This window comes from Canis aureus, chromosome 12 (assembly GCF_053574225.1).
Source record: "Canis aureus isolate CA01 chromosome 12, VMU_Caureus_v.1.0, whole genome shotgun sequence".
Classification (NCBI taxonomy): Eukaryota; Metazoa; Chordata; class Mammalia; order Carnivora; family Canidae; genus Canis; species Canis aureus.
This window is the reverse complement of record NC_135622.1, coordinates 48,254,752-48,270,177: the sequence shown is the minus strand read 5'-3', so window position 1 is coordinate 48,270,177 and position 15,426 is coordinate 48,254,752. Positions and strand designations below refer to the sequence as shown.

At 37.9% G+C, this 15,426-nt stretch overlaps 1 protein-coding gene across 3 annotated transcripts in view; it reads left to right on the top strand.

The window, feature by feature from the left end:
* Nucleotides 1-15,188, top strand: part of LOC144324694 (uncharacterized) — a 58,487-nt gene extending 43,299 nt beyond the window's left edge. Inside the window, exons 1-5 of one of the 3 annotated variants that reach the window (XR_013390124.1) lie at nt 5,175-5,293; nt 5,864-6,002; nt 9,532-9,681; nt 12,554-12,650; nt 14,765-15,188. The gene's annotated coding sequence lies outside the window, so the exon portion shown is untranslated. Of the gene's footprint in view, nt 1-5,174; nt 5,294-5,863; nt 6,003-9,531; nt 9,682-12,553; nt 12,651-14,764 lie in introns of those variants that run through there. The other 2 variants (XR_013390122.1, XR_013390123.1) reach the window with 2 other exon arrangements.
* Nucleotides 15,189-15,426: the final 238 nt, after the last annotated feature.

Below are 15,426 nucleotides of genomic sequence, written 5' to 3'. Positions count from 1 at the left end.
AACAGACTTGGATTAAATCCTGGATGCACCACTTTACATGCTGTTTGATCATTGACAAAATACTTAAAACTGTGGCACTGCTTTAAAGGGAAAAAAAAAAAGTTCTGTTATCTTCAGAATAAAGATAATCCTACCTTGCACTTTGAAATGAAGAAGGTTTATGCTTTGAATCCTTCCGTATTTTTTAGTGGTGATACAGAAGTAATATTTCTTAATATTATTCTGTCCTCTTAGTTCACTTTCACTTCAGGAATGGAAGTAGAAAAATGGCCCAAGTTGGCAATCTTGATCAAACCGCTGCATCAGGTATTAATTTTGTATGCAGGAAAACAATAAACTCTAAAAATATTCCAATGATTAAAAATAAATTAAAAACGTAGTCTTTGTTTATGTGAAGAAACCAGCTAAGTGGAACACCTCACTTCCCATTGATGATCAATATAATGAGGCATTTCTGTGCCATGTAAAAAAAAAAAAAAAAAAAAGAAAAGGAAATTCTTTTTGAGACTTAAATGTAAATTCTCCAATTTTCCATAATTTGTTTTTTTCCTATTCTTTGCTGCTCTAAAAAGAAAAAAGTGGTGTTCTATAAGATTTATAGTAACATATTAAATATGTGTCTCTCTTCCATGGGCATCAGGGTCAATCTTTAAGTTAAATAACCAATATTCATTATGCTTCAGTTGATAAGACAGTAAATAATAAAACATAAGTTCTAACCCACTATTTCAAATCCAAACTTTGAGAACTGTAGTGCTAAAATGATTTGCAAACCTTTGGCAAATAGGATTAAAGTATAAGCCATATTAAAGCATTTGATGTACACTGTGGCTAAGCATATCGTATCTTTAGATAATGCTGCAACCTCTGTATCCCACTAAATGCAAATGCATATCAGGTATTACTGCCCAGTTCCAGATGTATGAAGATAGCTGAGAATAAATGAGCATTTACCTTACCCACCTACAGTGCATTCACAATTTGTTGTGTCTGTATGTATACATCTCCTTGCTCTGTTTACCTTTCTTAACAATAACTAAAGCATAATATGGCAAATATTGTATTCATATACTAAGCCCCACTCCACCCCCCACCACACCTGACAAATATCCTCTGCTCTGTATTATGGGGTTGGAAGCCTAGAAACTACATCTGTTGGACTCCTTTATCAGTTGGATTCTGGGGTTAAGTCCTAGTAACAGAAGTATCAGATAAAGGGAAAACGTGGACTCCAAAAGTATTGTGGGGCTTGGGATAAGGAATTACCTCCACTTTCTCACTTTTCTTTCTCTAGCCCTGGGAGGAGAAAGTAGTGACTTCCTCTGCTTTCTAATCCCTGGGTAGCAACCACTATTTTCTATATTTCCTTATAGCCCTTTCCAACAATTTATAAATATGCTCCTACACTTAATTTTCTTCTGTTTGAAAATCTTAAAGTGGTTTCTATCTTTCCGACTGGACCTTGGCTGATGCATGTAATATATACATGAATTATATAAATTGAATGAGGAAACGAACTAGGACCAAGTTCTGAAACTCTGCAATGAAATCTTTGGAGAACAGATTAATGCTTTCTCAAATAGAAACAGCCTTTATCTCAACTATCCTCCTCAGGAATAACTTGACTGCTTTGTTGTATAGCTCAGTCTTAGAGACCTGGTAGTGTAGGAGAGAGGGGGCCCCTCTTTATGCTCACTGCCTAATTATATCTCCTCTGATTGCTGGAGCACATCAGCTCACAAAGATTGACTTTTGTCATTGCCAGAAGACTGCTTACTTCTGTTCCCATAGCCAATGTGGTCTTTACATGTATCTCATATTATCAAAAAGCTTGAAGGATGTGGACAAAAGTGATGTGCCCTTTGAGGTAGTATCTTTGCTAAAAGCAGGATTGGTTTCAGATAAGATGTCATATTTTTCATGTGCAGCATTGCCTGCGTGATCCACTTGTCACATTACTTCTTCTAGTGTGTGTCATATTATGTTAGGTCATGCCATCAGAGTTAACAATGAGACATGCTATTGCCAGAGCAGCAGCATATAGATTACCACAGATTCAAAAGTCTTTAGTTTTTATACAGTCTTGGGAGACACATGAGCTAGATCTTATATCAAGTTCTGTAGCCACCAGACAGAATATATCATTTTTTTCCAAGAAAAAAAAATAGTCAATAGACTTGAAAAAATCATGAGGTAACATTCTGGAGAAAACAATCCTATCAATATTGAATTTTGAACTCCAATGCTTCGGCAAGACAGTGCCTCTTTACATTCAGCTCTGGACTCCTAGCAATGGCAGTCATTTTGGATAAATTGTGCCTTGACACTTCAGCACCAGCCAAATTCACAGGAGCATCTTTATAGATTCCAAAAGGCTTACATTTAGAAAGATAAGACAGTCTGGGTCTTGCCACTTTGATTCATATTTAGAACCAGTACAAATTTCTCTTTCAGTTGCCTGCGGAAGACACATTTTCCAAATCGATGTCTGAAATTGCTAAATAAATTTCAAAGAATAGATTTTTTTTTCCTGACCTCATTTGAATGTCTAGACATTTGTGGATTATTGAATCTAAACCATCTGAAACATCAAGACAATGTTCCCCAAACCAAATTTAACCTGTAGATTAAGAATCCAATCAAGAATTGCAAAATGGAGTTTCAGTGCCAGGCTTGTTGGGGGAGAACTAAGAAGTGGAAGGAAAGAAACAAACGCTTAAAATCCTTCCAAATAAATGCTGAAGCAGGGGACACAGACAATCAGAGAACAATCACGGACCATTTATCGGTGCTGATATTGGGGCAAGAAGGGTGTGGAGGGGTGGTCAGAGAAAGATAAGGTGACTGGAAAAACTACTAATTACACCTATTCAGATAATACACATTTATCTGGAAACATGATTCAGGTTCACAGGGTACTTGTCAGTTTTCCTTTCTTTGAAATTCAAACTGTTTTAAGAGTGTTTTGTTTTATTAACAATTGCTACTAGATGGTTTTTTAAAGAAGAGATATATGACATTATGGCCCATAGGAGGAGGCCATGTCAACATTGATGGGACTAGAGAAAGGCCTTCTTTCCCTCCTTTTCTCCTTACAAGGAGGAAATTGCTACAAGGACATCCAGTGGGAGGTAACTCTTGAATGGGTAAGGGTTCCAGCCAGTTGGAAAAGTTCAGGAATGGCTTCCTGTTTTTAACAAGTATCTCTAGTGAAGAGGGGTAAAAATGCTATTTCCCTTCCAGCCCATATTTAACCATCATATTTGAGCATATGATTGCAGCTCCTCTGAAAGGACTTGGAATGAGCTGCCAGGCTGCAAGGGATTGAATCGAAAGCCCCCTAACAGTTAAAGTGTCCATTAGCTCCTCTACACTTAGCATCCGTCAGAGAGAAGAAGGGCTGGGAGCCCCGGGCGAATTTCTAACTAGCCTAATGAGGACAGAGATTCTAGGAGCAGAAAAAGTTCATTTGCTGAATTTCCAGCAAGAAGTCACTTCAATATTGCTTCTAGGAAACACTGACAGGCTTTGTTGGTAAGAAATCATTATGCTGAGAGAGAAATGGGATATTGTTATATGAGGTTTTTAAAGAAAATTCATTTTGATAGATGTCTAACTGTGCATTCAATTAAATTTCCTTCTCTTTCTTAAAAAATAGATGTCAGGTAATTGTACTCAAGTTCTGTAAGCTGAAAAGTGTTATCCTTTCCTTCCAGTTATTAAAATTTCTTTATCAATATGTGTCTTTCTTGTCTTTATCCTTTGACTATGGGGGGCCCTCAATGAAAATACATGGAGTTCTCCCCTCCTCTCCTGTGGATATGTGTGTGCCTTCCAGAAGGATTAGTAAGGACTGCTTTTTTTTTTTTTTTTCCCCTTTTGGTGAAAACTGCCTTCCATATGTAAATTATGTGGGTTCTATGCCCCTGAAAATTTTTCTTAAAAATCAGTGGGCATAACCATTTGCTAGACATAAAGTCTGTGTAGTTACAGACTCACAAATCATCATTTTTTATTGTGATGCCCACTATTTCCTAGTTATGTATCCTGCCATTTTGTGATGGTTCTTTTGAAGCTTCTAATAATGATAAACCAACTGCTATTCATAGCATTTACCTCTTTCAGTCCATCCTCTCACTCCCACCAAATTGATCACTCTAAAATAGGGCCTCGCAAGGAGTACACCCATGTTCCTAAAAACATCTAGTCCTCCGTAGGGCTGTGTATCCATCGTTTGGAACAACCAGCTTCTCCTCCTGATTATCTAGTTTCCAATAATGGCACTCTCTTGTTCCTAAACAACCAGTTTCTGGAGTCATATTGACTTACCCTTCCATTTTTCTTTATATTCATTGGAGCCATTCACTATATTCTAAATCCACATGCCAAGTCATGCATAATTCTACCTTCATGATATTCATCTCATTCACCCACTCCTCTCCCTGCCCATTGCCATCGAATTAATTAGATTTTTATTATATTTTGCTTTGGCTCTTTTAATAGCTCATTAATTGGTTTCTCTAATACCTACTTGCCTTAGTCTAGATAATTCACGTATGACAGTCATACTAATTTTGTGAAGATAAACTTCAACCACATTACTAACTTCAACAAAACCTCCATGACTCTCTCCCTGTCTACTGGATTTTACACACATTTTAGCATTTAAAATTGTGCAAAACATGGTTGACACCTACATTCCAGAATTTACTTCATTTTTTTCATCAATACATAGTTAAGCTCCCACAAAATCACACACTATCCCTATAATGTTTCACATTATTTTATCTTTGTATCTCCATTCATTTTCTCTGCAAGTTAAATGTCTTCTCTCCACTCTGTCTCCCATGAAAATCTTAAGCTGTATTTAGATTTCTTTTCAAATTCCAACTACTCTGTGAAGTCTTTCCTGATATACAAGCCAAGCATGATTTCTCACTTCTCTGAGAAATAGTGCTTAATAATACTTTGTTGGCATGTCAAGGAGAAGAAAATGAAGAGAAATCGCAGGTCTTGGTTCTCATACCAGTAAGATTTCCAAACTTGTCCTTTCCAATTCCTGCCCTCTCTGAGCAAAAGGTCCTTTGAGTAATAATAGAAAGAGCATTGTGGTGAAACTGCATTCCAGAATGTTCTAACCCATAAGAGTGAGATGTCAAAAAAAAAAAAAAAATGAGCACATGGAGAGAAAACCGAGTCAGTTATCAGATTGAGCTGACCTAGCCCATCTCTTTCCTAACTTTCAGTATGGAAAATACTGGGCTATTTGGACCTTTCATTTAGGAAAGCAATGGTACTAGAGCTAAAATGTTGCAGCATGGCTTTTTCTGAGGTCAACTTCATTTCCAATCCCCCCATATAAACAAACAAACAAAATAGCCTTCCTACTCACTATACTTTTACTTTCATTTTCTATTTGTCCAATCCTTTTTAAAAAATGTATAAGCAAGCAGAAAACAAGGGCTGCGATGGGCTCATTTTGATGTCCTAAGTATTCAGGAAGAGACATGAGAGGTATTTGATGCATGTTTACTGAATTGAAGTCTCTACCATCAGGCTTCCCCTCACATACCTGACTCTAAGCCTTACGAACCCTTAGGTAACTTAGAGTGCACTATATCTGTAATAGATACTACTGTAGCTTTCCTTTTTTATTTTATTTTCTACCATATATACGCAGGTCTCAACACAACATTAATTCCTCAAGCTCAAGACATGGAATTAATTTTTATATTGTTATTCTACATTCATCTCCGAGTATGATACCCCATGCCCAGTACAAAACAGGCAGATTCAAGAAAGCTTACTCCACATTTGGATAGACTATAAAACTGTTTTTATATATCTATTTTCATATCAACAGGTTAAACAGAGAAGGAGAATAACAATTAAGGAGTTGCCTCTATGCAAGAGATTGCTTTCAGAACTTCCAAATGGCTCCTTCCTATAGGACAGAGAGGGAGACAAGCTCTACACTCTCACTAGCAAACTCAAAGATCCAGGTAAATGTATACTGAATCTTGAAGGGGTCATGAACTCTGAAAGCTATCTTTGGCTACTGCACTGGAAGTCTCCATATTCTAATAAATGAGTGAGTACCTTAGTATCCGAAAATATCTCAAAGGAGGACCTTTTTTTCTAGATTCCCCTACAACCATCCACCTCCTTTACCTATTGGTTTTCCCAGTGATCCTTTCAACCCAGAAATAACACAGTCTAAAGTCAGAATTGTTTCAGTTACTTCCTCACTTCCTTGTCACTGGTGTTTCATTTATCCATGTTTTCTCTCCACATTTTATCCACCAATAAGTACAATGTAAGTAACCGGTCACTGTTCCAACAACTGCAGTGTGCTTTGTTTAACTGCCATTCCAGATTTTATCTTAAGTAAAATGAATTCGGTTGTAGAGAGAATTGCTTTCAGAAAACCCTAGGGCAGTTGGGGTGGCTCAGCGGTTTGGCGCTGCCTTTGGCCCAGGGTGAGATCCTGGAGTCCTGGGATCCAGTCTTGTGCTGGTCTCCCTTCATGGAGCCTGCTTCTCCCTCTGCCTGTCTCTGCCTCTGTGTGTGTGTGTCTCTCATGAATAAATAAAATAAAATCTTAAAAAAAAAAAGAAGGAAACAGTAGCCTATGGTTATAATTGCTTTGGTTTTCAGAAGACAATGTATGTGTGTGCATGTGCACATGCACAAACACACACACATACCCCAAAGTCAGTTCTGAAAAGCCATTACTGGAGGTACAATGAGCAGCTTCATACATTTATAGGAAGATTGGCTGATCTGCCCAAATCCCTGTCAAGACTCATTGTACAAAGCAATTTGTTTAAAACCTGGAGAGACACAGAGACCTGGCTTATAGGTGACTACAAGCCTCACATCACCAAATTACTCAGCATTTTAAAGAACTACTGCTTTTCATCTCTGACTTCAGCCCTGCCACAGGCAGCTGCTGGAGCTGAAGGGAAGTTGTTCTTGGATGCATTTGGAGGATGTCTGCAACCTTTGTGTCTTGTTGATTCTTTGTTTCTGCCTTTTTTCTCCAACATGGTTTATGGTTTCTAAAAGTCCTCTCTGATGTCAAGTGTTTGTAGCATAAAAAGATCCCAATTATTGGGCTTTGATGCACAGTCAAGAGAATCCTGCCAACTTTTATTAAATCCTTCAGTCAGTCTTTCTTTCAGTCAATACATTGAGGATCTTCTGAATGCTATTCCCTGTTATAGATTTTAATCATCTTCATTAGATTACTGCTTCTGCTACTAAGCACCATGTGGGCACATATAACATAGTGATAGCAACAGTCTTACAAATTTGTATAAAATTTCATAGTTTTTGAAGTTCTCTAACATACATCAGCAATTTGTTCATCAAAACAATGAGACATGAGATCAAGCAGATACTACTTTATTTCAAGTAAGTGGACAAGGGATCAGAAAAATAAAGGGACTTACTCTTGAAGCCATGGATCATAGTGACATGGAAAACTTAATGACCAGAGATTTCATGAGACTTTACCACAGTAAGAATAAAAATGAAAAACAAGATCAGATTTAAAAATAAGCAAGGTTGACTTAAGAATGGTACTCACCAAATGCATCCTGAATGAATCTTAAGGGATAAGCAATGGTTACACTATTACTATAAAAGGAGGGAAAGGAAAAATCACATGTAAAAAATAGATTTTAAAAATACATAAGAACACTAAGAGAAGGGACTTTTAATTTTCAGTTATAGCTAAACTTTAGATCTAAAAAAGGCATCAGTTCATCTAGCACTTTATAGTTAAGTGACATTCTGTGTTCCTTAAAAGATCCATAGATTTCATTAAAGTATTTTTATTACTTGACACACTGACCAACTTCATAACATCTTGACTAATTAACAAAAAAGGTGTTTTTTTGTGGTGAAAACAGAATATTCCAGGTCCGGTTGTCAAAATATCAATATCACTTTGAACTAGGGAAAATATGAAAATATGTAACATTGAGATCATGTGTTATAAAAAATATAAAATGTATCTCAGTATTTCAGGAAACTGCTGTCTTCATCAGTCTGTGTCAGGGAATTAATTTTCAGTCCTACATCCCTGCTGATGCATCTGCAACCTGAGAAAGTCCAATTTCCTTCCTTCATATGTGTCTAATAGAGTATGAATAGTTCAAGTGTCTGAGCAAAATCAGAGGCCAAGCCACAGACCCACTTCCTCGGTAACAAGGAGGACAGTGACTTCAACCTGCTGCTGATAGAGGAGCTCGCATCTTCCTCTCCCCAGGAGAGGTTTTCACACCTGGATGAGGTGAAAATTGCAGTCAGAAAAGAAAGGCCCATGGAAATAGGATGGACTGTGGGGCCCAGGATGACTTTCTGCCCACTCTTGCATCTCTGCAAACTGCTCTGGGTTGCCAGGGTACAACTCTGAGCTGAACTCTCTCTTTTCCCCCTGGCAGAGCCCCAAGGTTACCAACATGCCCAAAGGTGCAAAACTTCCACTTTGGAATTTAAAAGAAAATAGGAAAGAAGGCAGATTGCAATTTGTAGACCTCCTCAAATTCCCTCCCAACGAACCACTTGAGAAAGTGGAAAGGAAACCTCATTGAAGCATTTCTAAATACAGGCAATGCACACTTAAGAGTTATATTTAAAGTGGTTCCATTCTTAAGTCCTAAGTGAGCTTTGCTTTGTACCCTGCTCAAGCCCCATATACTCTACAGTATTGAGCATAAAAACTATTAGTGTGTTCTATTTATAAAAGATTATCAAACAGTGATACAGTCCATATCCTAACAGTGACTGTGTTTCCAGTATTGAATATATCACCTCATGCCAGAAGTCATTCAGATCCATCCAGCTGGCTGTGTGTACTCAGGAGGGGGGAACTGGGTGTGGCTGTTGAGAGCTTGTGTCATTCACTGTTAGGGCACTTTAAAGTGCAAGAAACCTTGACCTGATTCCTGTCTGAGCACAACCTAGGAACACTGTGTTATTCATTTCCTGAAATCAGCAGGACATGTGGGGTCTAGAGGCAGCAATGATGATGAATGCAGGTCTCTGACCTTCCTGGGTGTCTCCAAGCATGATCAGGAGTCCCTGGGCCACTTGGATCGTCAAGTCATGTGAATAATCACTGTTAACCAATTTAGACAACTCTTCCGTGGAACTCCAGCCTTAAGTAGTAATGAAAAACCATTTGACTCCCTTTGACTGAGTAGTGAAAGGTTTCTCTTATATTGAGGTCCATTTGTAGTGGGCTTTCATCAGCAATGTAGGCATATTTTCAAGGAAATCTGAAAGTGAAGACTTAAAAAAATAATGAGTGAGCAGAAGTAGAGATGTGCCACACTACTTTGGCAGCACCTTCAGGGGATGAGGCTTATGCTAGAGCAGTGAACACCAACCAGGGGGCATATCTTTGCTTGATAGATTTCTTTGTCTGGACTTGGTGGACTTACTGGGGTAAAGCAGGTGGGGCATTAGAGACAATAAGCAACATGTGAAGTGGTGATGGATCTCTTCTATCTTCTCCACTAGGGCCTGTGACAATCATGTTATAGATTTCAACCCAGTCTGGCACATGGCTTCCCATGAGGTGAAACACAGAAAGGAATAATAGTCTCCACCTCATAGGAGGACATGCTGTATCCCATACCACATATTGGTTGATTCTTCTAACACTTGAAGGTAATATATTGACTATTATCTTTATCTTGTAGCTCATAGACATCTGAAGACTTTCCAGTAATTTTCTTTCTTTTCTTTCTTTATTTCCTTTCTTTTTCTTTCTTTCTTTCTTTCTTTCTTTCTTCCTTTTTAGTATATTTGACACACCATGTTACATTAGTTTCAGGTGTACAATATGTGATTACACAAGTTTATATGTTCTGCTGTACTCACTATAAGTCTGGCTACCATCTGTCACTATACAACTCTACTACAGTATCATTGATTGTATTTCTCATGCTGTGCCTTTTATTCCCATGACTTATTCATTCCACAATTTTCTTACATGTAAGTTACAGAGCCAAGACTCATTCCATTCCACAGATCATTCTCTTTAAAGCCAGTAGGTTCTACTTTTCCCTAAATATCCATGGATGGTGCCTAGGAGATGACTAGGGATATTTTAGGACTGCCATTCATGCACCCACCCTCCCTCTTTAGACAGAACAGCTCTCTACCACTTGCACTTCCCCACATACTTCTCTCTCTCTCTCTCTCTCTCTCTTGTTTATGTACTTGGTTCTCAGCATAAGATTTTGTTAGAAGAAAGAAGCATGTAGGTAAAAAAAATAATTTATTAAAAATAGAATAGCGTAAAGTAGTTTGAAAGCCTCTGCAGTGCTTTAACAATGAAAGAAACATCTCTGCACACTTCCAACATCAATTTATAGTTTGCTAAATACATAATTATGCTAAGTTAGAAAGCTACACAGAGTTATTTCTATCAACTGGGTTTAGCCATTGTTACTTAATCTTTCTTGCCTTTATGTACAGTTCTGAGAGCCCCTTCAGGGATTGCTAAATACGGGTTTTAGGGCAAGGAGGGTACAATGTGTAATTACCATCGAATTCTGGTGCCCACATGGTAAGAAGAGTAATATGCACCCCCCAGTAGTACTCCCTCACACACACAAATGTATTTCCCACTAGATACTGCCTTAACAAGCCTCCATGTACTCTGCATGTGTGAACTATAACATTAAAGAATTTCAAAGTTATAAAATACCAAGGACTGGCAGGACCTCCCAGTCTAGGTAGGATGGCAGGGCAGAAGCACAAGAATCCTGTAAGAGGTGATATGGTGAGCTGTGCAGGGTACCTGTGTTGGGGAACGGGAGAGTAGATCAGTGTGGCCTGGAGAATATGGGTTCAGTGCCCCCCATTACATGAATGACTGGAGAAAAACGTGATGCCTTTTACTGAAGGAGAGATAAGAAAGGGCTTGTCAACCTCCTGGATCAGGAATCCAAGGATGCAAGGATTTCTCAGTCCCCATTCCTACAGTGATACAGTGGATCTCAAGGAACTGTATACAGAGGACCCAGGAAACAGTATCAGCAACATGCCTTAGATGTATCTGATGCTGCCTATTTATCAGAGAATGTTCAAGGCCCTTACCATACGTTCATTCATTTAATCTTCACAACAGTCTCCTAAGATTGGTACATCACTGGCACCATTTTACAGATAAGGCACTGTAAACTGAGGCTTACCTGTAAACTCAGGTAAACTGAGGCACAGGCAGGTTTGGCAACTTGCTCAAGATCACCGTCCTTACTGCACTGCAGCAGTCAGCAAAGATAGGTTTATTTGAAGTGCTGTGGACATTTGGATTCGTGAATTAAAACAAACTCAGGGTTCCATTCCTTGACTTCTTCACTGTGGGAGCTCCGATGAAGACTTTCCATGAAGATGTAAAGGGCTTTGTGAGGCAGTGGGAGAAGGTGTGCATGTTATTGAGGTCTACAGAAAGTTATGTGCTCTAATGCAGAGGAGGAGGTGGCTTACCCAGATCTCCTATGTTCTCAGCACAATACACAAACTAAAAACCCCAAAAGACACCAGCTCATGCTCTTTAAGCACAACCCAAGAAGAGTTTAACAAAAGATTTGGGGATAAGCTTTCTCATTCTCAGGGAGCACTCACTCTATAAAAGAGCAAATCATGTGGGGATTTGCTAGGTTGTCAGTTACCACCATGCATTTTAACTTACTGTAAAACAGGGTACCTTCCAGAAGCTTCTGCCACACTGTGGGCAGAATTTCTTTAGTTCTTCTAGTCTAGTTCCTGGGTAGGGTTTGCTCACTCTAATACATGGGATGAGAGAAGTATTTCAACCAACTCAAATCCAGAACTCAACATGAAGTGCTTGGAAATAATACTGTAAGATTAACCTTACCAAACACCAAAGAGTGACCAGTTTCAGAAAAACAAACAAACAAACAAACAAACAAACAAAAAACTCTTTGATTTGTGATGTTTGCAATACTACCTTTACTGCATTTGCAACTGCATTTGCAACCTCACCTTTCCAACACACAACCCTCTCTTCCATGCCCCAATAAAAGAACAAGACAGATATGCAAATTTGGCAGCAAATTAATCAAAGTTCATTTCATTTTTGTAATTATTTCATGCCTGTTGTTGTTGGCTCTTACATAAAACATCCAGTCCCTCATTCAATTTATGACTATATTTTTACCTTTGTAGAACTCTTAATTTATTTGAAAATAAAGCATTTGAAGATAAAATATTCAGAGCATTATTAGATAAATTATTATTAAATTGACTTCTTCCTTTGCCAAACACCTTGTTCCTTTGAACAAGCTGAGCAATTTGTAAGAGAACATCTGCCTCTTGACCTGTATGTGTTATTCCCACTGAGGTACCAGTCACACAATGAGAAGAAAAATACAGATATAAATCTGTTAATCTTACCATATGAGTTGGTTACTTGCTTGTAAAACTACAACAAAGAGCATCAGAAAAGAAGAGAAATTTCTAGAGCGTATCCTTGTTAGATAAATGTCTGATAATATGATTATCTTTGTAGGACTTCCTGGGAATTGAGACATAAAACAACAACAACAACAACAACAACAACAACAACAACATACATCTTGTACTCAAGGAGCCTGTGAGTTCAACAGGTGTGTGTGTAACAACCTTAAATTTCAGACAGCAGCAAGCCTATTTTGTGTTTATTTAAAATTCTTTTCATTCTATCATATCTATTTTATTTCCATCATATATGTATATCTGTGTTCTCCAAAGTGTACCTTCAGGAATGCCTTATCTTACATATGTTTGCATCCTCCATCACCTGATCATAGTAGGTCCTCAAAAATTTTTGGTAAAATAAAGCAGAATCTATCTTCCCATAAGTATGATTCTCTGTAAAGAGAAACCTGAAGAGCTATCTGTTGTTATTACAATCTGAACAAGATCAGGAATTGCAAATATATGATACATCATTTCTACTTAAGGATAATATAAGCAGATATGCTTTTTTTCCTGATTTTTCAGAGGAAAGACTTGCTTATCCTAAATTGATTTGTCATTCAAATACCAACCAACCAGCTTGTCTTTTTTGTGAATGTACTATTGTATAAAGACATTGTAATAAGACATGATCCCAGGCTCAAATATTGGTCATGCAGAGATGAATTAGGCATAGTTGCCAGCCTCATGCTACTGGAAAGGACAGCCTAAAATATGTCAACAAATAATTATCTATAAAGATTATGGGAGATCAGTGTGAAAATAGAAGCCAAAAATGTATGAACCACTGGACAGAAAGAGTTCCAGGGACTTGATGTACCCACCCTAGTACCAACATCTGATCTCAGGAGCTGGAGCCAAAATACAGGAAAAAAGGAACATGAATCGATCTGGTCCAAGAGAAACCAATGGCTACTTGAAAACTCCTTTTCTTTTGCTTTCTTCCTTTTTTCCTTAAAAAAACAAATTATTAATGACAGTTGTGGAAAACAGAATACTCTGTGTTAGTCTGTCACTGATAGCAGTTGCTAATTAGAGCAATTAGTTTCACAGCGCTAATGTATGCCATAATAATTCTTACTAAAGAATAAATACAATAAAAATTTTTCTCAATTTCAGCAACTCCAAGATCCTGTTTTTATAGGTAAATGATTAAAGAAGCTATAAAAACATGTATGTCCAACATTAATTTGATACTAGACATGATCAGAAAATGATATCGTCATCTTCCCTACATATGGATTATCTCTTTATCTCTTCCATTTTATATCATTTAATCACTGACAGTGACCAAATGTATTACTATGTGGGTCGATTGTTGTATCTCAGGATAATCATCTATTATTTGGGGCTACTAATAGCCTAGTTAATAAGACCTACGGGAATATTAACAGGATAAGCAAACCACAACCAGGGCTACTCTGGTTCAAATTAAAATGCTGGGTTTTTTTGTTGTTTATCATTATGTGTGTTGAATATTGTGTCTTTACCTAAGGGATTATGTGAGGTTTGTAATATTTATAAAGAGAACAGCTACTCATCTCAGGGCCATTTCAAGAGTATGTATTATTTATTTCCTGATCTACCCCCTCCAATGTTCAATATCTTTTAAGAACTGTGATTAATAAAACATTCCAATTTGAACAGTGTGGGTTCTATTCACAAAACATGGTTATTCAGCCCATTTCTATGCAGACATCACCAGGGAGAGTACTTATCACCAAAAAATGCATAATCAACATCAGATATTTTGAATTAATGATTTTAGGGAGGAGGTTCATTAAACTCTTTGCTTCAGCCCTAAGTGGGACTTCTCAATTAAGTATGAAGGGATTGGGAATGAGAAGGGACGTGCACATTAAAAAATAGTGTGTCAAGCTCAGTTAAAGCTGTGCTAAAGCCTTTCATTCAAGATCTGTCAAGAAATCATTATCTTTTCTTTTTCTTTTTTTCTCTGAGTTTTTTTTTTTATAACTGAGGTTTAATGTATTATTAATAGAAGAAGAGGGATAAGGAACACTAGACTGTTATTGTGCAGTGCAGCAGCACTTTTAGGTCTGGGTACAAGCACTAAGAGGTATTTCTTCCATCTTTAATAAACGCAGATGCTGGAGGATGGGTCTGTGCTTATGCGAGCAAGGCAAAACAGGTCGGAGACACTGCCCTGCATGGCAGTGTATCCTTAGAGCAATTTACTGGGTTCTCATATCACAAAATCCATGGTACTGAATCTATAAAAATATTTAGTGTTGCTATGTTTCAGGCATCAAATAGCGTTTTACATTCTGTTTGGGGATGGAACTGAAATGAAGCAAGAGAATCCATCAGCGGGGTGTTAATCAAACACCTACCTTGTGCCCTCTACTGTTCTGCTTCAGAAAAGATGAGATGACTCCTATCCTCAAGACCACTGCCATCTGGTTGGATAACAACAGTGATGTGGAAGTCCACAGTTTGCCAGAGATTAAAGCTCAAGCCAAAAACAAACAAACAAACAAACAAACAAACAAACAAAAACCCTCCTGAGGGCACCTGGGTGGCTCAGTTGGTTAAACATCGGCCTTCTGCTCAGATCCTGATCTCAGTGTCCTGGGATCAAGCTCATGTTGGACTCTCTGCTCAGCAGGGAGTGTGCTTCTCTGTCTCCCTCTGTCTGCCCCCGCCTTGTGCCCTCTCTCTCTCTCAAATAAACAAAATATTTTTTTTTAAAGAAAAAACTCTTGCATTCCTTCTTTGCTGACCTCAAAAGCTCTTTATGGATATGCTGAGGCTGGTATAAAAGCCCCCTTCTCCCACACCCAACTCTTACTGAATAGAATCTTAAAAGAATTTGGATTCCTTTTATCCAATCACCCAAAAAATGCTTAAATGATTATTTTCTCTAGTCCATCAACATCAAATTCCTTTAACCTGCTTCTATTTACA